This window comes from Lissotriton vulgaris, chromosome 8 (assembly GCF_964263255.1).
Source record: "Lissotriton vulgaris chromosome 8, aLisVul1.2, whole genome shotgun sequence".
In the NCBI taxonomy this organism is placed as follows: domain Eukaryota; kingdom Metazoa; phylum Chordata; class Amphibia; order Caudata; family Salamandridae; genus Lissotriton; species Lissotriton vulgaris.
Window position 1 is genome coordinate 363,931,752 of NC_141696.1, and position 26,409 is coordinate 363,958,160.

Sequence of the window (26,409 nt, forward strand, 5' to 3'; positions counted from 1 at the left end):
AGATATATTAAGGTTTACCGTAAAGTGGATGTCGGCCAACTTGCTTAAGATTAATCCAGATAAGACAGAAGTCCTGACTGTCCCCCCTAAAAACAGCCCGTGGTGTGAGCTTTTTTGGGCACAGGAGCTGGGGCCTGCCCCCTCCCCAGTCCCCGAGGTGAAAAGTCTAGGCATAAAAATAGACTCTGATCTCACCATGGCCATGCACGTTACATCAGTTGTGGGGACATGCACTGGCCTTCTGAGGCAATTACGTAAACTTGTGCCCCTCCTGTCTACGACCTCATTGCAGACGATTGTGTCTGCTACCATTATCTCAAGGTTGGACTATGGCAATGCCCTGTATATTGGCCTGCCATTAAATCTGACCAGGAGATTGCAGGTGGTGCAGAACGATGCTGCCTGACTGATCTTCGGACTGTCCAGAAGGACGCATGCCTCTGAACTTCTTATTAAATTGCATTGGCTACCGATGAAGCAAAGAGCCATCTTCAAAGGCCTCTGCATCACTCATAAAGCCCTGTATGGCCAGGCCTCTGCCTACATTAAGGAGCGCTTTCACACCTATACCCGAGACGTATTCTGCGGTCCTCCGAGGCGGGTCTTTTAGTCCCCCTCGGTTTCACCTTACCTCCAAGGGAGGCAGAGCCTGTTCAACTCTTCTTCCACACCTCTGGAATAACATGCCGGAACATCTGCGCAAGGAACCAGTTCTTTTGAAATTTAGGAAACTTCTTAAAACTATCCTATTTAGAGAGTCATTACAATAACTCCTTTCTTCTCTGATGTCTTTGCACGATACTAGGATGCTACCTTCCTCTCTGAAGCGCGAAGAGACCAGTCGGTGAACCTGCGCTATATAAAAACCCTATGAAATAACAACACAACAAGAACTCTCTGTGAAACACTGCATCAAAGGCTGGTCATGGCTGTGCTCAACATTATTTCTTCGATCCTCTAAAGGCTTCCCACCCATTGAGGGGAGACAGCCTTTACAAGCTAGCCTTAAGTACATGTGCCGTTCACCCGAGGACTGAACACCGCTTGCCTTAACCACGCATATGCGTGGTTAAGACAGTCGGCATTCTAGCTGTCTGAGCCGATGGGCGGGGAGAGGAACCGGAAGGATCACTGCATGAAGGACCAGGACGCGGCATTGAAAGTTGGGCTGCGGCCGGAAGGAGGTGGTGGTAGGTTTATTGGGTTGGGGCCGGATTTAGGGCTGAGGGCTGTGTTTGGGGTAGTTATTTTAGGGCAGGAGGCTGAGTTTTGGGGCTCATTGCAGGGGGGAAGGGGCAGTCTTCAGAGTAGGGGGCCAGTTTTTAGGCTCAGGGCAGGGGTGCTGGGGTCGGGGTCTTTTTTTGGGCTAGGGGCCGGATTTTTGGGCATAGGGTAAGGGGGTCGGGTAGTTAATAGGGCTGGGGTGAGCAGATTGCAAAGCAGGAGGGCTGCATTTTAGGGCTGAGGATGTGGGAGGATCTTTACCACACATATACCTTTACCAATCATGCCTTTGCAACTAAATTTATTGTAAAGGCATGCACGGTAAAGACATGGTTGGTGTAAATCCCCGCGGGTAAGGCATACGTGGTTTAGGCATCCATGGTTGTGTCATACAAACCCCATTGAGGTGCCTATTTTCATCCCCTGTGAACCTTGTGGTCTTTCAAAAAAAGAAAGATCAAATGATACTGGTGGTAGATCCCTCATAGCACCTCTCCTGGAGCTCCCTGCCCCAGACCTTAAAAATGAAAGAAAAATCCTCTTTTGGTACAGAAAAGGCTTCAAGACACCTCTGATACGTTGCTCTATTGACATGGACTCCGTGGATGGACCTTGTATAAACTTAACACTGTGTACATTATGCAAATCCTCATCACTTGCTCTATGCCTATGACTGTCACATCAGTGCATAGACTTAAGCGCGTTTACCCCTAGGAAGACATTTTTTATTTATTTATTTATACAGTCACTCGTCATCAGCACAGCGCCACTGTGCAGCATGACGAGCTGAGCTTGTCATCAGCACGCAAGAGGTTAACACATAATCATGCAGTACACCTCAATCCATCCCTCTCAATACAATCCACCCCAGACCAATCCAATCTAAGCTACTCACCCCAATCCACTCTAATCCACCACACTCCAATCCTCTCAACCAACCACAACCAATCCAAAGCAATCTTCCCCACTCCAATCCTAAACAATCCGCCCCTTTCTAACCCAAAACAATCTGCCTCACTCCAATCCAAAACAATCTTCCCACTCCAAGCCAAAACAATCTACCTCACTCCAATCCAAAAATGTCTGCCCCACTTCAATTCATAACAATCTGCCTCACTCCAATTTTTCACAGTCAATCCAAAACAATCTGCCGCACTCCAATCTAAAACAATCTTCCCCGTTCTAATCTACCCCACTGCAATCCGCCTCATCCAATCTGCCTCTCCACAATCCAGAACAATATGCCCACACTAATCTGCCCAAATCCAATCTGCTCCTCTCCAATCCAAAACAATATTCCCCATTCCAGTTTACCGCCCCACTCCAATCCAAAATAGTTCACCCCACTCTAATCCGCCCCACTCCAATCTACCCCATTCCAATACAAAACAATTTGCCCCACTCCAAACTGCTCCACTCCAATCGAAAACACTCTGCCCACTCCAATCCGCCCCACTTTAATCCAAAACAATCATCCCCACTCCAATCTTCCCAACTCCAATCCAAAACAATCTGCCCCACTTCAATCTGTCCCAGTTCAATCCAAAGCAATCTGCCCCTCTCAAATACGCCCTACTCCAACTTCCCCACTCTAATTCACCCCACTCCAATCTGCTCCACTCCAATCTGCCCACTCCAATCCACCTCAAGTCAATCCACCCACTCCACTCCCATTCCATGCACTCAATCCACCCCACCCCACTCCACTCCACCCCCTCCCCAATCCACCACACACCAATCCAATCCACCCAACTCCAATCCAATTCACCATAATCCATCCCATTCCAATCCAGTCTGCCCCACACCAATCCAAAACAATCTGCCCCACTACAGTCTATAACAGTCTGCCCCAATCCACTCCACCTCACTTCAATCTAATCCAGTTCCTCTCAGTCCAATCCACCCCACTCCACTGCACTCCAATCCATCTCACACCATTCCAATCCTCCCCTTTCTACCCCAGTTCACTCCACCCCACTCAATCCAATCCATCCAGCCCACCCCAATTCATCCCACTCAGTCCAATACAACCCACTTCAATCGAATCCACTCCAATCCACCCCACAAATCCAGTCCAACCTATCCCACTCCAAACCACCCTAACCTAATCCAATCCACTGAACCCCAAATCAATCTTCCCCACCCCAAACCAATCTAATCTACCCCACCCGTTCCAATCCACCCAATCCTTCAATCCACCTGACCTCATTTCACTCCACCCCAATCCACTCACTCCAATCCATCCCACTCAATCCAACCCAAGCTACCCCAAACCAATCCACTGCAGTCTAATCCAATCCAATCCACCCCACTACCTCAATTCCCTCCAACCCACTCCACGACACTGCACTGTATGACACTGCAATCTACAACTCTGTACCCACAAACCTCTACTTCCCTTTACTCAACTCTATTACACTACTCCCCCTTCCTCACTCTATGACACACTATTCCAATAAATGTAGTCCCCCACTCCACTCTAGGACACTCCACACCACTAACTTTTAACCGCAGCCACACTGGTGTACAACATGGCAAAATACGTCAAAGTCAAAGATCTCTTACATAGCCTTGACCTTTTGGCTTTGCTAACGCTTGTTTGAGTGCGGGACACCCCTAAGCGTCCCTATAGTGGTCAGACTCGCTCGCTTGCCATGTTCAATATGAATGAAGGCTGGTCTGACAACATTTGCCATGGTTGCTTCCGGTTCCCTACCCAGGCCCCGTCACTGAGAGGACAGAGAGCAGACCTTGGGGCAGAAGCGAGAGAGGTCCTCGCGCCTCTGACTTCCTTATTGTGCAGCTGCCGAACGTGCCTCGTACCTGGCGCGCGGCTGCCGAGCCCCGCGCGCTGAGAGCAGAGGAGGTCGAATGAAAGATTAGAAGGGCTGACGTCCGGGGCCTTGGCAGGCTGCCACGTGTCGCAAGTGCCTCGCACAGCTCGGCAGGCTGGCCGCGCGCCAGCAGGCCTCTTTGAAAAATATTGACACTCCAACACAAGGCCGTCTCTAGCCGCTGCCGGGAATACCTGACAGATAAAAATAAAGCTCGTCTCGCTGAAAGGAGGTTAGGAAGGGGGGAACTCAGTGGGCTTCGATTCACAGACATTTGTGCAGTTCGGGAGCCCCCCTGACAATGACGCAGCAAGGGTGACCGGGGCCCTAATGGAAGGAAGGGAAAAGCAACCCCAAATTCTTGGTTAGGCTGTAAAAGACAGCAATAATTGGGGCACATAGGGACTCGCTTGGGCCTGGGTGACACTGTCTGCACCTTACTGCTCTCAATAACAATGCTGAAGGCTCACTGCCTACTGCGAGCAGAGCAACAGAATGAGATAACACTGCTATTTCAAATAACGCACACATTTCTGCGTGTTAGGTGATTCCCCCAAAAGATTGGTCTTAGCATAGCATTCTCTGCTAGGGAAGGCCTGATATGTCCTTTTATGCCCTGTCTGGCCTGGAGAACCAAGGGCAGCCTTGGCTCAATGCTGAAACTAGCCCAGCTCCCTTTCTCTCCAACCTGCCATTCTCTGCCTCTCCTCATATGTCCCTCTCATATCCTTCCACCTCCCCCGCTCCCTCCCTCACTCCTTAGCTTTCTCTCTCTTCAAACTGCCCATGCCTGCTGCAGTTACCTCGGGAAAGTGACAGCGGCACCATCAGTGGCCCTGGACTTTCAAAACTGGCCCTCAGCCCCACTGGGGAAATGCCCAGTGGAATAAAAGGCCAAAACCCTGTGAACCATATTGGGTACAACACTGCGGAGCAGATATTTTGAAGTTATGGGCCAAGTCGGAAGGTATTTCAGTATTTTACCGGCTCCCTTAAAGAACTCTCTGCAAGACCTGTTTTCTTAGTCAACATATTTGAAAAAGTGCTGTGTAATGCAGTTTTAACTCAATTTTTGTTAACATTCCTTGGGTATGAAGCCCCTACCCCCTAACATTCACCGTCTCCCAAGCGAGTGGTGCACTTGCTCACTATATTAGGTGGCACTATATTAGTGGGTTCTTTGCGTGGTGGGGTTGGTTTAAAAACATTTTACCATGCTGTTTTTGGTTCCAAGTGCAGTCCTGAGCAACCATCTCTTAAGCAGAGGTTTAAGAAATTTCTTCAAATTTGTAAGGCTTTGACTTCGACTTTAGCTCACATCTTTACCCAGTATGTTTGGTTACAGGTGAAAGACACAAGAGGTTCACCTGCAAGGTTTCTGCTCCTCCCCAATATTTTTTGTTTAACAGCTTCACCACCACATGAAAAGCAGGCAGAAATTGTGCTTGTGCTTCTGCTCACTGTTTCCAAACTCATAGTAATGCCATCATTCAAAGGCAGGGCTACTTTAAATGTGACTTTGTCAAACCAAAAGGCACGCCTCTCTCATAAACTTTCAACAACCACAGACATTTGTTGCAGTGCATTGTGCAGTCGACTTGCTTTGAAAGTAATGTAACTCAAGGATGATCAGAAACAACAAAGAATATAAATGGTCTAGTGAGTAAAACATGAGGGGATAGCACCCATTATTATCAGGGCCCCTTGAATTCTGCAATTCTGCAGATGTGGTTATTTCCACATAATCATGGATATGCAGGATTTACCACATATTCCAGCCTCTGCTGCATAATTTGCAACTTTGTACAAAAAAACATAGGTTTTTATCTCATTGGGATTACAAAATTGCAGGACCTTCTGATGGCAGAGATCTTGTTTGCTGATATCAGCAGAAAATTATGGGTGAAATACTAGGTAGTAATTTGGAATACCCTGGGGAATCAGGGCTGGACTTTCCGATCCCCCCAGTAATTCTTTATCACTAAGGGTACCCCCAGGGTTCACGCTTCCCTGGCTATCAGTAACTCTAGTGGGATGGGTACACTAATAAAGAGGCCTTTAATACTCATGAGAGTACTCTAGGAAATCGGTGACTGTGATAGTAGGGCATTGGCATTACAAAGCAATGGAGAAGCAAATTATGTGGCAGGGTTGGCAGGGTTGACTGAATTTTTTGGCAAAAAAGAGATACATAGTGCAGCTTTTAGTGACACATTCTATGGCAGTATTATTAAAAAATGTTGTACTTTTAACACATTTATTATATCAAACAAAAGGCTCCTTGTACAAAATTTTTAAGCCGTCGACGCTTCTCTGTGGCTTAAAAAATTTGTACAAGGACACAGTATTCATGTTTATGGTGTTCCTCCTTTTTAGGTCTCGCCTCTCAATGCGCAAGCGCATTGAGCAGAGCGAGACTATAGCGTCTTAAACAGACTTTACCCAACTTGGCGATTTGGTGCTGTGCCCGTGGCCTTTAGGTCAATGCGCTTGCGCATTGACCTAAAATGCACGTGCACATCACCAAATCGCTGTCTGTTCCCTCAGCCGCACTCCTCCCACACCTTTGAAGTGAAGCTTAGCTTCACTTCAAAGGCCCCTGCTGATTAACACCCTCTCCCCGCTCCGCCCCCTCCCCTGCCCGCCATGTCGCATTTCTCCTCCCCCCTCCCCACAGCAATGCCCTCCGTCTGGTTTTATTTTGTGATTATGAGTCACGATGACAGGCGCCCTGCCCGGCGGTGCGAGGTGTGATGCATCTGCCTATCACCACCCGAGCATCTTATCTGAATACATTCAATCGTGTTCTTGAGCTGTGAGTGTAAAGTAAAGCGCCTCGAGGGAGGCTCTGGTCGCTAGTCCTGCTTGAAGTTGGATGGGCGAACAGCTCGTGCTCTTTATGTTGCCCAGCAAGAGCCTGAAATGCTTCCCGTGTGCTTTGAGGAAGGTTTGGTGATTTGCTGCATTTATATAGCGCCTTCTACCAGATGGTCTGAACGTATGTAATCCTCGGTTGGAGAGTGGTGTGCCTCCCAGGTGATATCATTTTCTTAATTCTACATGGAGATGCATGTAAAAAAGGCGACGACCAGCCACGTTTACCTACGTCAATTACATACTATTGTCTGTCGATAGATCGACCCGTTGTCTGTCGTTGCAGTGAAATAAATTTGGTTCCATAATACACATTTTTTGAAACAGCGGAACTTAAAACGCACTACCTTCACACATTTATGACTACAGTGTCAAAGTCCATTTTTTTATAATGGTACAGCAGAATTGACATGGGAAAAATAGTTTTCTGTCTCAGATTGCACATTGCAAGGACTGTTACACAGGGAAACGTGTCTCTAAAAGTCACATGGCCTCTGTAATGTGATTGTGATGTTATGCACATTTAACACATTGCACCCTGGTCTTGGTTTAATCGTTTTAAAAAAATTAAAACATATATTAATGAAAAATTCATTGGGATGAACCATACATGCAGGTAGAGCAGACTAGAACGTGCTATTTATCACCATTCGCAGCAACATGTTGACCTATATGATGGGAGGTATAGTTCTTCTAGGCACACATCCACCATGACATCCACCGCCACATCCACCACCGCATCCACCACCACATCCACCGCATCCACCACCACATCCACCATCACCACCACATCCACCATCACATCCACCACCACCACATCCACCATCACATCCACCATCACCTCCACATCCACCGCCACATCCACCATCACATCCACCACCACCACATCCACCACCACCACATCCACCACATCCACCACCACCGCATCCACCACCACACCCACCACCACTACATCCACCACCACATCCACTACAACCACCACCCCATCCACAACTACCACCACCACCGCATCCACCACCACCACCGCATCCACCATCACCACATCCACTGCATCCACCACCACCACATCCACCACCACATCCACCACCACCACCACATCCACCATCACCTCCACCATGACATCCACCGCCACATCCACCACCACATCCACCACATCCACCACCACTAACACATCCACCACCACCACATCCACCACCACTTCCACCACCACTGCATCCACCACCACCACATCCACCACCACATTCACCGCATCCACCACCACCACCACATCCACCACATCCACCACCACCTCATCCACCACCACCACATCCACCACCACATCCACCACCACATCCACCACCACCACCACATCCACCACCACATCCACCACGACCACCACATCCACCACCACATCCACCACCGCATCCACCACCGCATCCACCACCACCACCACATCCACCACCACCTCATCCACCACCTCATCAACCACCCCATCCACCACCCCATCCACCACCACCACATCCACCACACCCACCACCATCACTTCCACCACCACATCCACCACCACTTTCACCACAACCACCACCACTCCCACCACATCACCACCACATCCACCACCTCCACATCCACCACCACATCCACCCCCTCATCCACCACCATCACCACCACATCCACCATCAACACCACTACCACATCCACCACCACCATATCCCCCAGATCCACCACTACCACATCTATATGTGTGTGTGTGTGGCTCTGTGTGTGTGTAGGTGCACCCACCACCACCACATCCACCACACCCACCACCACTACATCCACCACCACATCCACCACAACCACCCACCACCACCACCGCATCCACCATCACCACATCCACCGCATCCACCACCACCACATCCACCATCACATCCACCACCACCACATCCACCATCACATCCACCATCACCTCCACATCCACCATGACATCCACCGCCACATCCACCACCACCACATCCACCACCCCCGCATCCACCACCACCACACCCACCACCACTACATCCACCACCACTACATCCACCACAACCACCACTCCATCCACCACGACCACCGCATCCACCGCCACCACCGCATCCACCATCACCACATCCACCGCATCCACCACCACCGCATCCACCACCACATCCACCATCACCACCACATCCACCATCACCTCCACATCCACCATGACATGCACCACCACATCCACCACCACCACATCCACCACCACCGCATCCACCACCACCGCATCCACCACCACTGCATCCACCACCACCACCACACCCACCACCACTACATCCACCACCACATCCATTACAACCACCACTACATCCACCACCACATCCACTACAACCACCACTACCACCACCACCGCATCCACCATCACCACATCCACCGCATCCACCACCACCACATCCACCACCACCACATCCACCACCACCACCACATCCACCCCCACCACATCCACCACCACATCCACCATCACCACCACATCCACCACAACCACCACCCCATCCACCACCACCACCGCATCCACCACCACCGCATCCACCGCATCCACCGCATCCACCACCACATCCACAATCATCACCACATCCACCATCACATCCACCGCCACATCCACCACCACCACATCCACCACATCCACCACCACCGCATCCACCACCACCACCACACCCACCACCACTACATCCACTACAACCACCACCCCATCCACCACTACCACCCCCACCGCATCCACCACCACCACCGCATCCACCATCATCACATCCACCGCATCCACCACCACCACATCCACCACCACATCCACCATCACCACCACATCCACCACAACCACCACCCCATCCACCACCGCATCCACCACCCCCACCGCATCCACCACCACATCCACCGCATCCACCACCACTGCATCCACCGCATCCACCACCATATCCACCATCACCACCACATCCACCACCACTTCCACCACCACTGCATCCACCACCACCACATCCACCACATCCACCACCACCTCATCCACCACCACCACATCCACCACCACATCCACCACCACCACCACATCCACCACCACATCCACCACCACCACCACATCCACCACCGCATCCACCACCGCATCCACCACCGCATCCACCACCACATCCACCACCACATCCACCACCTCATCCACCACCTCATCAACCACCCCATCCACCACCACATCCACCCCCTCATCCACCACCATCACCACCATATCCACCATCAACACCACTACCACATCCACCACCACATCCACCACCACCATATCCCCCAGATCCACCACTACCACATCTATATGTGTGTGTGTGTGTGTGGCTCTGTGTGTGTGTAGGTGCACCCACCACCACCACATCCACCACACCCACCACCACTACATCCACCACCACATCCACCACAACCACCCACCACCACCACCGCATCCACCATCACCACATCCACCGCATCCACCACCACCACATCCACCATCACATCCACCACCACCACATCCACCATCACATCCACCATCACCTCCACATCCACCGCCACATCCACCGCCACCTCCACCACCACCGCATCCACCACCACCGCATCCACCACCACCACACCCACCACCACTACATCCACCACCACTACATCCACCACAACCACCACCCCATCCACCACGACCATCGCATCCACCGCCACCACCGCATCCACCATCACCACATCCACCGCTTCCACCACCACCGCATCCACCACCACATCCACCATCACCACCACATCCACCATCACCTCCACATCCACCATGACATGCACCACCACATCCACCACCACCACATCCACCACCACCGCATCCACCACCACCGCATCCACCACCACTGCATCCACCACCACCACCACACCCACCACCACTACATCCACCACCACATCCACTACAACCACCACTACATCCACCACCACATCCACTACAACCACCACTACCACCACCACCGCATCCACCATCACCACATCCACCGCATCCACCACCACCACATCCACCACCACCACATCCACCACCACATCCACCACCACCACATCCACCACCACCACATCCACCCCCACCACATCCACCACCACATCCACCATCACCACCACATCCACCACAACCACCACCCCATCCACCACCACCACCGCATCCACCACCACCACATCCACCGCATCCACCGCATCCACCGCATCCACCACCACATCCACCATCACCACCACATCCACCATCACATCCACCACCACCACATCCACCATCACATCCACCGCCACATCCACCACCACCACATCCACCACATACACCACCACCGCATCCACCACAACCGCATCCACCACCACCACCACTACCACTACAACCACCACCCCATCCACCACTACCACCCCCACCGCATCCACCACCACCACCGCATCCACCATCATCACATCCACCGCATCCACCACCACCACATCCACCACCACATCCACCATCACCACCACATCCACCACAACCACCACCCCATCCACCACCGCATCCACCACCCCCACCGCATCCACCACCACATCCACCGCATCCACCACCACTGCATTCACCGCATCCACCACCATATCCACCATCACCACCACATCCACCATCACATCCACCACCACCACCACATCCACTATCACATCCACCGCCACATCCACCACCACATCCACCACCACCACATACACCACCACCGCATCCACCACCGCATCCACCACCACCGCATCCACCACCACCACCACACCCACCACCACTACATCCACCACCACATCCACTACAACCACCACCCCATCCACCACCACCACCACATCCACCCCCGCATCCACCATCATCACATCCACCACCACCACCGCATCCACCATCATCACATCCACCAACACCACATCCACCGCATCCACCGTCACCACCACATCCACCACCACATCCACCACCACATCCACCACCACATCCACCATCACCTCCACATCCACCATCACCTCCACATCCACCATGACATCCACCACCACATCCACCACCACCACCACATCCACCACCGCCACATCCACCACCGCCACATTCACCACCACATCCACCATCTCCACCATCACATCCACCACCACCACCACCACATCCACCACCACATCCACCATCACCTCCACATCCACCATGATATCCACCACAACCACCACCCCATCCACCACCACCACGGCATCCACCACCACCACATCCTCCGCATCCACCACCACCGCATCCACCGCATCCACCACCACATCCACCATCACCACCACATCCACCATCACATCCACCACCACCACCACATCCACCACCTCATCCACCACCTCATCCACCATCGCATTCACCACCACCACATCCACCACACCCACCACCATCACTTCCACCACCACATCCACCACCACTTTCACCACATCCACAACCACCACATCCACCACCACCACATCCACCACATCACCACCACATCCACCACCTCCACATCCACCACCACCACCACATCCACCCCCTCATCCACCACCATCACCACCACATCCACCATCAACACCACTACCACATCCACCACCACATCCACCACCACCATATCCCCCAGATCCACCACTACCACATCTATATGTGTGTGTGTGTGTGTGTGTGTGTGTGTGGCTCTGTGTGTGTGTAGGTGCACCCACCACCACCACATCCACCACCACCACCACCGCATCCACCACCACCACCGCATCCACCATCACATCCACCACCACATCCACCATCACATCCACCATCACCTCCACATCCACCATGACATCCACAGCCACATCCACCACCACCGCATCCACCACCACTGCATCCACCACCACCGCATCCACCACCACTACATCCACCACCACATCCACTACAACCACCACCCCATCCACCACTACCACCACCACGGCATCCACCACCACCACGGCATCCACCATCACCACATCCACCGCATCCACCACCACCACATCCACCGCATCCACCACCACATCCACCATCACCACCACATCCACCATCACCACCACATCCACCACCACATCCACCATGACCTCCACATCCACCACCACATCCACCACCACCACATCCACCACCACCACATCCACCACCGCCACATCCACCACCACATCCACCACCACCACCACATCCACCACCACCACATCCACCACACCCACCACCATCACTTCCACCACCACATCCACCACCACATCCACCACTTCCACCACCACCTCCACCACCTCATCCACCACCACCACATCCACCACCACCACCACATCCACCTCGACCACCGCATCCACCACCACCACCGCATCCACCGCATCCACCACCACCGCATCCAGCACCACATCCCCCACCACATCCACCATCACCACCACATCCACCACCACCACCACATCCACCATCACCTCCACATCCACCATGACATCCACTGCCACATCCACCACATCCACCACCACCACATCCACCACCAACGCATCCACCACCACCGCATCCACCACCACCACCGCATCCACCACCACCACACCCACCACCACTACATCCACCACCACATCCACTACAAACACCACTACCACCACCACCGCATCCACCACCGCATCCACCATCACCACATCCACCGCATCCACCACCACCACATCCACCGCATCCACCACCACAACCACAACCACCACCGCATCCACCACCACCACATCCACCGCATCCACCACCACATCCACCATCACCACCACAGCCACCATGACATCCACCACCACCACCACATCCACCATGACATCCACTGCCACATCCACCACCACATCCACCACAACCACATCCACCACATACACCACCACTGCATCCACCACCACCACACCCACCACTACATCCACCACCACATCCACTACAACCACCACCCCATCCACTACTACCACCACCACCGCATCCACCACCACCACGGCATCCACCACCACCACCGCATCCACCATCATCACATCTACCGCATCCACCACCACCACATCAACCACCACATCCACCACCACATCCACCATCACCACCACATCCACCATCACCACCACATCCACCACATCACCACCACATCCACCACCTCCACCACCACCACCACATCCACCACCACATCCACCCCCTCATCCACCACCATCACCACCACATCCACCATCACCACCACCACCACATCCACCACCATCATATCCCCCAGATCCACCACTACCACATCTATATGTGTGTGTGTGTGTGTGTGTGTGTGTGTGTGTGTGTGGCTCTGTGTGTGTGTAGGTGCAAATGCAATGTTCTTGGATTTTCGTCACAATAAAATACACTGAACATAATCTTCACAAAAGTTATTTACAAACGTTTAAGCTATTGCCATTATAAATTACAATAACTTTTATTTAAGTATTAATTATTTACAAAATTAAAAGCCATTGTTATTTGTAATATCAAGACATCTAAGTCAGGTAAATACAACACACATTGCATTACAAATGCTATAGGTGTCACATTTGCAAAAGTTAACACTATTGACATTGTAACTGACAAAGCTATTAATTTTGCTACTTTCAAAACCAACACATAAATAAAAAAAGTGTCATTTACAATACCAATAGCTCAAACTTTCCTAATGCGAGACCTATTGCATTTCCAATGCTTGTTTGTGATTTATATTGTTGTTGCCACCTGTCTGGTTCATATGTATTGTTTTTTTGTACACCAGCCTTTTTCTTGCTTGAGATTATTAATATGTTCAAAACAAACTCCCTGAAATGTTGAAATAAATGAATAATTTTGATACTATTAGGCTGTTGTGAAGTGCTTCTTTAACTCACAAATTGGATATCTTTCCAATTTTTAATATTTCTCTCCCCCTGAGCCTTTTGTTTGATATAATAAGTACTTCGTCCCTGGTTTGGGGTTTGTGGACAGCCCCTGTGGTTGTTAATTATTAGTACTTTTAACACATATCCACCATTTAAAATTGACTTGCATGTTTCACTATACTAATCCAACACTAATACTCTATGGGTCCCCGAGTAGTGTGCTACTCGCCGAAAAAGCGCTTTGACGCCCCGTCAGGGGTGGTAAGCGCTATACAAATGTAATTACAATACAATACGATTCAATACAATATATATTAATACTGTATGGCAAAGTTTCACCTCATTAATACCAGTTTGACACGTGACTACATCATCGGCAACTGAAAGGCGAACAGGTGCCCTTTGCAAATGTCATGCCACTGCGAGGCGCTGCATGTGGAACTTTTTTTTGTTAGTAACTGTTGATCGGTTTGAGGTATAAAGTAAACGTGTTTTGCGTTTAAATCTGCAAATTATCCTGCAGAAAACTGCAGCTGTATCCCATAACTTCAGTTGCTCTGTGCATAGGGTTCTGAAGTGGTGCCTTGCAAGCTGCACAAACATATCTGGAGCAGATGCATTTTTATGATGCACTGCGTGCAGTATCGGAGCCAATAATTTCTTGACGGAATTAATCTAGTGAATAACACGGAGGCCCAGTACTGAGCGCCCAATGTGGTAGAAAATATTCATGGGCAGATTTACAAGCCCCCTGTGCCACCAGTATGTCACTTTTTGTGACGTCCTGGTGGCGTATTTTCCTGGTCCATATTTACAAGGACAGGAAAAGCCACCCTGCATGGCTTTTCCTGTCCTTGTAAATATGGCCCCTTTACACGCATCACTTTGTGTGAAAGGGGCGTTCCATGGGTGTTCCGATGGGTGTTCCCATGCAACACCCATGGAACCAGACACATTTCTAGATTTACGAGGAATCGTAAATCTGGAAATGCATGTGAATACGCCTCCCCAGGGGAGGCGTAGGGAGGCGCAACGAGGATAAATGTTTTCATGTCTCCTCGTTTCCTCCTCTTTCAATGCGTGCTGCATTATACAGCCTGTAGTGATTGCTTTCATGCAGGAAGGTGCCCCTTCCTGCACGAAAACAATCTCCCCATGAAGCAGGCATCCGTGCCCCATGGTGCAAGGGTGCCTGCGCTGGCACATGGCAGCTGTTTGTGCGCCAGCACAGGGGAGAACACAGGAATATGACATATCATTGTAAATATGTCGCATTCCTGTGCTCTGAAAGTGACTCAGTGCGGCGCAATCAAATGGCTTGCGGAATGCACTTGAGTCACTTTCTTGTAAATCTGCCCCTCAGTTTCAAAAGTATCTAAAGCGGCTTCCTACTGTTGTCATATTGTGTCCGGAACAGAATCCTTCTGCACATAGCTAGTGTTGTTTCTTTGTAAGTTAGCCTGGGTTGATACCTTCGCATTGTCATATTGTATAGCTACATTTCTTTTCTTGTGTACTCACCTAAATCCAATCTGCTAGGTCTGACCAAAGGTCGTGTTTGTTTTTATGGTTAACAAAAGCTTCCCATGTCTGCGGGTCGATTACACTTTGCTGTGTCATTGTGCGCTGAGATTTAAATTGTGGTAATCTGGGGCCGGAGCTCCCTGGGAGTCGGTGTGTGTTCGGGGGGTGGGGTGGGGTGCAGCTGCGGGGAGCGGTGTGCATGCCTGCAGTCATGTCCTTGAGTTACACTGGGAGGTGTGAGTCTGGAAGTCTGTTCTTGAGCAACAGTGAACTCTGTCTATAGCAGTAGTAAGTAGGGAGTCCGCGCCTGCGGTTATATTCTTCAGCTGCAGTAAGTAGGGTGTCTGTGGTTATATTCTCCTAAGCAGGGTGTCCGTGCCGGTGGATATATTCTTCAGCTGCAGTAAGTAGGGTGTCCGCGCCTGCGGTTATATTCTTCAGCTGCAGTAAGTAGGGTGTCTGTGGTTATATTCTCCTAAGCAGGGTGTCCGCGCCTGCGGTTATATTCTTCAGCTGCAGTAAGTAGGGTGTCCGCGCCTGCGGTTATATTCTTCAGCTGCAGTAAGTAGGGTGTCCGCGCCTGTGGTTATATTCTTCAGCTGCAGTAAGTAGGGTGTCCGCGCCTGTGGTTATATTCTTCAGCTGCAGTAAGTAGGGTGTCCGCGCCTGCGGTTATATTCTTCAGCTGCAGTAAGTAGGGTGTCCGCGCCTGTGGTTATATTCTTCAGCTGCAGTAAGCAGGGTGTCCGTGCCTGTGGTTGTATTCTCCAACTGCAGAGAGAAGTGCCTCTGCCTGTCGCTGTTTTCTTGAGTACAGTAGCTGAGCCAGTGTGTCATGGGCACTGGGGCTAGAAAGTGAGAGGTGTCTATGCCAGTAGGTAGGGTGTCCACCCCAGCGGTTATATTCTACATCTGCAGTAAGTAGGGTGTCCGTGCCTGTGGTTATATTCTACAGCTGCAGTAAGTAGGGTGTCCACACCTGTGGTTATACTCGTCCACTGCAGTCAGTAGGGTATCCGTAGTTATATTCTACAGCTGCAGTAAGTAGGGTGTCCGTCCCTGTGTATATAACCACAGGCGCTTACACTCTACTTACTGCAGGCTGCGTATATACCACCCATTTTGGTAGTATAATGTGCGATGGATGGATGGATGAATGGATGGCTAAAAGTGTGGATGGATGGGTGGATGGATGGATGGCAGAAATTGTTGATGGATGGGTGGATGGATGGGTGGGTGGATGGATGCATGATGGGATCCACAATTTTGGCCATCCATGCATGACCAAAATTGTGGATGAATGTATGATTGGTGGATGGATGGATGCATGATGGGTGGATTGGGTGGATGGATGCATGATGGGTGGATGGATGGATGGATGGATGCATGATTGGTGAATGGATGCATGATGGGTGGATGGATGGAGAAAATTGTTGATGGATGTATGATGGGTGGATGGATGCATGATGGGTGGATGGAGAAAATTGTGGATGGATGCATGATGGGTGGATGGATGGATGGGTGAATGGATGGGTGGATGGATGAATGATGGGTGGATGGATGGGTGAATGGATGAATGATGGGTGGATGGATGGGTGGATGGATGGAGAAAATTGTTGATGGATGCATGATGGATGGATGGATGGATGGATGGGTGAATGGATGGCTAAAATTGTGGGTTATATGCATGATGCATGGATGGATGGGTGAATGGCGAAAATTGTTGTTGGATGCATGATGGATGGGTGGATGCAAAATATATTCCTGCTGTTTTTGCTGCATGAGTGGATCTGCTAAGTCGGAAATAGTTTCACCTTCACTACAACGCGTGGGCGCCTTGTGCCCCTTTGAAGCGCTCCACTGTTACTGCGCAGGCACACCTCAGCAAAAGTCAAATGCCTGTTTATTTTCGCATTGCTAGGGCAGTGTAGGAAAAATATGTTTAATGCTCCAGTTCTTAATTAACAATGATCAATGAGATTATGCCATCCTAACAGAGGAAAATGGCAACCTGGGCACTGCAGTGTACTACCCATTGGCACATTAATGACATAACCAGCATGTCAAATGAGTTGCAATCCGCAATGCTCTTATCCCGAACGGTGCCATTACAATAGGGGTGGAATGCCAGAAACCGGTCCTCGGAAGCTTGTTTCCGGTCCAGGGAAGACATGGCTTGGCAGTTCGGGCTGGACTGTTCCCATGAGGCACAGGGTCAGACTGATTTGCATATAGCCATGTCTGAACTGGGGTGGCAGAGTGGGCTAAAGAACGGTGATGGATTAAACCCAGATCTTTTGACTGGGTGTGAGTGTTTGATTGATTCAGATGCTACGTCCATCACCACCCCCTTTTGTACCATTACAATAGGGGACACGACAGAGGCTACAGTCGTCCTTTGCTCCGAAAGGAACAATGCACTTTCAACAACAGGACAACGCCCTCTCTGAGTGAGATCATAAATGGCCGGGCAAGTTTATATTGGCTCAGAGACCAGTACGTGGATTTCCCGCCAAACCATACGCTGGGTGTAACGCTTCATAATTAGGCCGACACACACTATTCTTAAATTCAGAATTCCACAACTGCTGTTGGGCGAGGTGTCATGTACGTATTAGTGTATTATTACAATATTCTGAAAAAACGAAATGATAACAGCAACAGTCATACAGAGTCTGGTGAAGAAAATGTGTCAGGTTTGGGAGGTGGGAGCCTGTGATTTGGTGCAATAACCTGCATTTACCCACAAAATGGTGAGTCTCGGCATAGGAAATTCATTTTACGTGCAATCAACCGTGTCATAACCAGATTTTACTGTCACCTCAATCAAATCTTTACAACCGAGAAACAATTTCATTACATTTTGTACACATTTGGGGTGAGAATCTGAGCCATAAATTAGATCTTTTCTTTTTTTTAGGAAATACATGATTAAAACTGCTATTTATTTTACAGAATAAACGTCGGACGGAGAAAGGAATGCTGCATTTCAGCACAGAACACACAATAGTGACACATACTGTTGGTTCCCAAGGGACAGTGCATAAGTGAGGGCTGCACACGGCCTTGTAGGGGGTGCCAAAGGTAGGGCTCGAGTCGGGGTACCACGAGGGTGGACGGCGTCCCCCCACTTATTTGAAGGGGTCTTACCGGGTGGACGCCGTCCCCCCTGCGCAAAAGCTGGGCTTTAAATTATAGCGTTATTCGCCCTCACGGCCGTCCGCCCGTGCTGGGTTTTACTTTAGCATCCTAATGCATTATGGGCGTTGTAGTTTCGGATTAGTTCGGGGCAAGCATCTGCACCAACGCAACAGTTATATACAGAAGGAAAGCCCCGCATCACAGCTCATTGTCCCAGGTGATACGGAGTCATCTGGTAACATTAATTACCGTCCAAGGTCATAAGGTCATAATCTCGCCCAGAGGTCAAGCACCCGTCTGATGAACCTATGGTGGACTTGGCAGCTCTCCCCGGCACTAGGACGCAGAGGGTTAACCTAATTCCAGGCTAATATTGGTATTTGGGGAATAATTGGTGATGGAAGCGTTGAGGAATCAGACATCAAAGGTGTTGCATACACCTTTTGACAAGCTTCAAGGGAGGCATGGCAGCGAGTCCCCAGGCCGAATAGGCCTGACCCACAAAGGTCTGCTGAAATACACTTAAATTGCGACATGTGTAATGCACTGCTTACGTGTGGCTGTGATTTACACGTATTTGGGCGTCCCCCCACTTCTAGGTTTTTTACCTTTCGTGACGTCACTTCCAGTCGTGACGTCACTTCACGTATTTGAGCGTCCTCCCACTCCCAGGTTTTTACCTTCTGTGACGTCACTTCCTGCCGTGACGTCACTTCCTGTCTCTGAGCGTCCCCCCACTTTATTTAGGACTTGTGCCCTGGCCAAAAGTATCATGGCTTAGCAGTTATGGAAGTTTATACGGGTAGCAAAAGTGTGCAAGAGAAACGTGTAGCTCACTGATCATGTTGTTTACAAAATGCTGCTTTTATTTAATTAAGAACATTTTGATGAACTGACCCTTGAAATGTAGGCAAAACCGCATGTTTTCTCTTTCACGCTGTAGCTGGGGGTACACCTTGTCACATAATCTCTGTCTTTTTGCGGTTATGTACAAAACAATATACCAAAAAGCAAAAATGAGGCTATTGGACGGAGGGGGGCAGTGGGGCCAGGGGTTAGAGGCGGAATCACGCATTCGGTCAAAATAAATAAAATGAAACAGCTCAATCATACTGATCCATTCATGTCTACATTCATACGTCATAAAATCTAAGGTCTATTAAAAAAATTGATCTTAAAGGCAAAGCTGATCATAATCATTGCTATTATTCGGTTGTGATCTCCGTAGACAAAAAAGTGTGGCACAATTTGAGTTTGACGGTGGTCTTCTACGCGCGTTACGGCACAGGGGCATGCCTTTGTCAGGAAAAGAGGGCCACGAAATTTCAACAATGATCATATACAATGTACTCGAACTGTGTCTACTGATGGTGCAGCACAGTATTTCGTTTTGGGTGTGACTGAGAGAACTAATATGATGTTGCTGTTGGGATCTAGACGATTACTTCAAGTACCTCAGTGCAGTATATTACTGACATTATATTCTTTATTTAAAACGATTATGGCTCAAAAATCACAATGTTTTGAGCTCGATACATGAAGACGATTAATTCGTCAGGCTCATTGAGAATAGCCCCAGCCAGAGATACTGTTTACTGAATGCTATAACTGCATTTAATATTTAAAAAATCATATCTTGACTTGTATATTGGATTTTTGTCGTTTTGGTCATGATTTACTCAGATACATATTGGTTATTTTTCTAAGCTGGTGTGGAGTGCTTTTGTGGCTTCCCTGTTACTGTGTGTGTGTGTGTGTGTGCACAAATACTTTACACATTGCCTCTTTAGTTTAGCCTGACTGCTCTGAGCCAAGCTACGAGAGGGGAGCACAGGTAAAATTAGTGTGTACTACGCTTACCCTGACTAGAGAGGTGGTTCCTGCTTGTACAGGGTGCATACTCTGACAACCAGAAACCCCATTTGTAACAGTTTGGTAAAGCCCAAGCTTGACATCCTTCATTTCACAATGAATTCTAGAGTTTTGTTGCTGCTCCCCTCTATAACTGGTACTTTGGCAGATTGTTGGGCACCCCTTGTGTTAACCGTGAACACAGTGACGCTGAAACGGTCCAGGCTGTACGGATATTCAACCATGCATAGTGAAGTATTTTGGAGCGTGCCTCCCAGCAGCGTGTGGACCATTTCTTCGCTTTTTCAAAAACGAATTCTTGTATCACACTATATGATGAGGATTTTGAATAAATAAGGGAAAACTTTTTTTGTAGGGGGTACAAAAGTAGTGTTAGGCTACAATGGGAATGCTAATAAAAAATATACTGAAATACTGACCAGGCACAGAATAGAAATATGAAAAGTTTTTTTTAACAGAGTAAAAAACTAACATAGAAATAGCAATTTTGTGCGGAAAAACATTAAAGCGCACACAGATGAATTAAAGTTTCAAAAATATGGTGGATTTAGAACAGTAACAACAACGAACTGATGGATAGAATTCTTGAATTAATTTCAGCTATTGGCCGCATTCCATGCCATTGTTTTTTCGCCCACCATGACACACGACAAAGGCCTGCCTTATGCAAATCAGCACCAACCTTGCTCTTCATGGGAACAGTTACTCCCAAACTGCCAGGCAAGACCCCTCCAGAAAGGACTACAAGCAAAACAAGACCGGTATCTACCTACCTAGGTTTCATCAGTGAAGTATAGCTTGAGTCCAATGGTACATTAAGCCCCATCTAGGCATACCTTTCATATTTAGGGCGTGAACTGCAACAACAACAAGGTGATGAATGGAATGCTTGTATTAATCTTAGCCACCGGCAATCACGTGGGACGCATTCTAGGCCATCACTTTTTGTTCACCATGCAATTGTAGACAAAGACCCACCAAATGCAACTCAGTGCCAACCCTGCTCGTCATGGTAACAGTACGCCCTGACCGGCCAGGCAAGGACCCCTCCAGTAGGGACCACAGACAACCCTAGACCAGTTTTGACCTAATTAGGCCACTTCAGTTAGGCATAGCTTGAGATCTATGGCAGTGGCATAGATTTAAAGGAAAATAAAATTGTCAGGAAATAGGAGAAAGGAGGTGCATTTATTTTAGGGACATTGCAGATCTTAAACAAAAACACCAAACTTTTGGTCTTGTATTATATCAGGCAGCGGAGTAAAGCATACTCTTTTCAACCCTTTAAAAGTTGGAAACCAAAATTATGAGCGCTTTCATATGCAGACTCAAAGTTTTAGTGTTCGAAATTTACTTCAATACATTTTAGAACGTTTATATATCAATGTAGAGGAAGAGCTCCATGTATTCATGAGTAATATGTGTTGACTGCCTGGCAAGTTATATACCAGATTCAGACCCAAAGGAAACTACAGTCTTCCAGCATTCACGATACAGACCGGGCAGTTCCAGCCTGTGCACTGTCTTAATAAAGATTCAAATCCACTGGAAATAGTTCAAGCAAATTGAGTGTCAGTAAATTAGGTTGTGTTCTCTGTGAAGCTTAGTAAATTTCATTTCACAAGATGTTTCTTTTAAACACCACAGGGTATGCTGGGGTACAATGATGGTTGATCAGGTATAATTATGGTTGATGACGGGGGTACTAATCCCCTTCTCCTCAAGCGATCGATATGAGGAAAATAATCCAGTGAGGCATGGAGCTTCTCATTCTGCAGGCCTCTGTCCACTCTGGCTCGGCATCGCTGGACTTGTTATAGTAGTTCAAGGCTGCAGCTATAATTGTGAAGATTCAAGGGTATTGCGCCCGTGCAATATGAAGAATTTATGCATGTAGATTGAAGAACGCTGTCTGGTGAAAAAGGATGAGGAATTGCCATGTTAATCCTCTATCAGCTTCTTTACCATACACCTAATCCAAATTAACTTCTGGTAAAATTACTCGGATTGGGCCTACACTAAATCTGTCCAGCCTGGGTTATGTGTCAGTCCTAGATTGGCTGACTGAAATGAGCACTCAGTGCTGTAATGTCCTTTTCCTCTGAGTTCATGCCACCACAAAATGGACTCCCACCTTGAAGGGGTAGTTAAAAATGGCCTCTGCTTTAGCCTTTCCTGCTGGCATGACAAGCTATCATTATTATCAATTTTACACCATCTTATAAAACGCTTTGTCATTCTACATCCATTAAGCTATGTTTTTATCTGTCAACAAAGCAACATTGATGCCAACTAAATGTTCAGATATTGAGTGAAATGTATCTTTAGATTTATAGGTGCCAGAAACCCGTATATTGTTTTTATTTTATTTTTTAAAGTGGATTCAAAATCTCATGTATTCAATTTTTACATTGACATTTAATTTATTTATAATATGTGATTTTTTTCTATAGATTTTTTCCCAGTCTCTGTGTACTGAGCTATTTGCCCCCATGATTATATGCAGTTATTAAGACCTGGTCATCAAACCTGATTAACATTCTGCAATCTTCCTTTGCAGTTAAAAGACTTTTCGATTTATTAATAAGGTGGTCCCAGGGATAGCATCTTATTTTGGTTCTGACCAAGCTACTCTGCCGCTGGAAACCACTGAAAACTATAAGACTGAAAATTAATGTGTTTTTCTGTTCAGTGGAACTAAGATGGTTACAGAAATGTTAACCATTCTCTTAAAAGTACGTGTCTGAAGGTACTCAAGAAGCACACTACAATAGATCTTGCGATGACTACCAGCATCGCTCACTCTTGGTGCTTCTGCTTTTCTTTATCGCTTTGTTTCGGTGTCTTACAGCTTGTCACAGTGTCAATGACTCCCCGGTCTTCCACTGCATATTGTCTTATGTTCCTTATGTGCTCAGAATCTGGGTCTCATGTTGTCCATCAAACTCTGTTTTTCCTTGATAGCATCAGTCTGTATTTCTACTGGGAGCCACATGTTTCCTCGCAGATTTGAGTCCATGTTTTCCCATGTTACCCTATTTCTGAATCCTCTAATGTTTCAGATGCCTCCCAGTCTACGTCTTCACAAATCTCCCTACACTGTCCTTTGTACTGCCTATCTCCATGTTGGTGTCTCCCTATATAAAAACCCCAGGCTCTTATTCCATGTATTTCCAATTTTCATTGTCTCCTTATGTTTCTCAATGCCTCTTAATGTTTGCCTGTGTGAATGTATCTGAGTAAGGATTCAGGGATTCGCTTTCATGTTGGTGGAGCACTTGGTGAATCACAGATGAAAGCAGGAGTTCCTGGTGGGAGACTGTTAAAAAGGGTTTCAAAGACAACCAGTAACCAAAGACCCTTTTATGTTGCCCGGCGGTATCGCCTCTATGACCCACCAATGTTAATCAATGAAGAAGCAGGCGCTGGAGACTGGAAGGCAGGAAACGAGGATTTTATTCTCTCCGGAGGAGAACACATCAATTCAGACAGCAAGTATCGTCACGAGGTGCTCTAACCACATCTCTGAGGCCTGGCCTCTTATACTAGGGTTTATGACCTTTATTGCACATAACACATTCTCGCAACATTTTGATATTTGAAAGAACATCCTCGGAATCTCCCCTTCAGGCCCGTTCCCACATACATTTACAGTTGGATTCCCCACCCCGGTCACAATAGGTGATGGTTGTCGCACAGCAGGGCATTCCGCCGATTCACGGAATGCATGGGGTTGGTCGGATCTCATAGGGTGGGGGCTTTGATCGGCTCGAGGGTCTTTTGATGGGGAGGGGAAGCTTCCTACTGTACGGGGTAATAAACAGTATCCGCAGGGCCAGGTGGCGGCCTGGGAACAAGGAAGACAAACGGGGACACAGGAAAAGGGGGTTTGCATCAAAAGGATCTGAGGCCATGAAAGGAATGAGGGGAGGTGTCGCGCTGGGAACAGGATGGGATTCTGTGGTGAAGCTGCGCTGAAGAGGGGTTTATGACCCAAGGCATGAGAGAGCGGGGGTTGTCAGCGTGCGGGGGGATGCTTGCGAGGTTTAAGAGAGAGAGAGACGCGCTGGCTATCAGCGAGGGGCAGGGAGGCCATGGTGCTCAAAATGGCTGCCGCTTACGCGCACGAATGGGCTCGAAAAGGGCAAGATGGCGCCGATAATGTTCACCAAGCTTGTATTAATTTTCCACAGTCCTCCCTTTAACATTTCCAAGACATCTTGCTGGCCTATTTCCTATCTATACCTATTGCAGTGGTCATAAGTAAGGGAGAGGGGACTTAGGCAAAGGAACTGTACATATACATCATATTATAAACATCACATTGAAAAATCTCATCATCTAGTAAGCGGGTTCATCGTTAAGTTGGTTGTAGGAAAAGTCATCGTAATGTAATATCAGACTAGAATTACGTAGTGAGGGCGTTGGGTACAGATCATAGATACTTATAGTCATTCGAAATAGGAGCTGGTAAGTTATCATATAAGTAAGTCCTTTTTGTATTCGGCGGGAGCATAGTTAGTCCAATGGTGATTGGGAGAGAAAGGAGATACAGTAAAAATATCAGAGTTCTCGGTGTCTTTGTCGTCTTCTGTTGGCACTGTTGAGCACCTGGATTACAATTTGTTCTATCAACAGAAATGTTCATGTGGATTGAGTCGTTGGGGGTCTGCGGGTAGGGGTACATTTTGTTTGGTTTCGTCAGACCTCATAGGAGAAATGCGTTACGGTTTTGGAGCAGGTGCATTTTCTTCCGTAACGCAGAGCATAGGATTGCGATGAAAAGTGCAATTGTCCCTGAGTTGTGGGATCTGTTTGTTTCTTGAGTCTCTGTGGTGGGTATTTCCTGTTGCTTCCATCATCATCGAGGCGTTCAGCAGCGGGTAGAACCACATACTTCGTTCATCTTCTCTTTAGGGGCGACCCTTGGTGGAGTTCTAGGTCACCGTTCTGAGATTAACATAGTTCGTGGTCTACTCAGTCGGAATTCCCTCCCTTTTGACGCAGGGAATACCCCTTTCTGGGTAGCTCAGTAGGATTTTGGAGGAACTTGGAAGTTCAGGTGGAAAGGTGTGGGTGTGAACAGTCCTTATGGTAGGTCGGAGGAGGAGGGGATGGAGCAGGGCCAAGTCGGGAACAGATCAGGGGG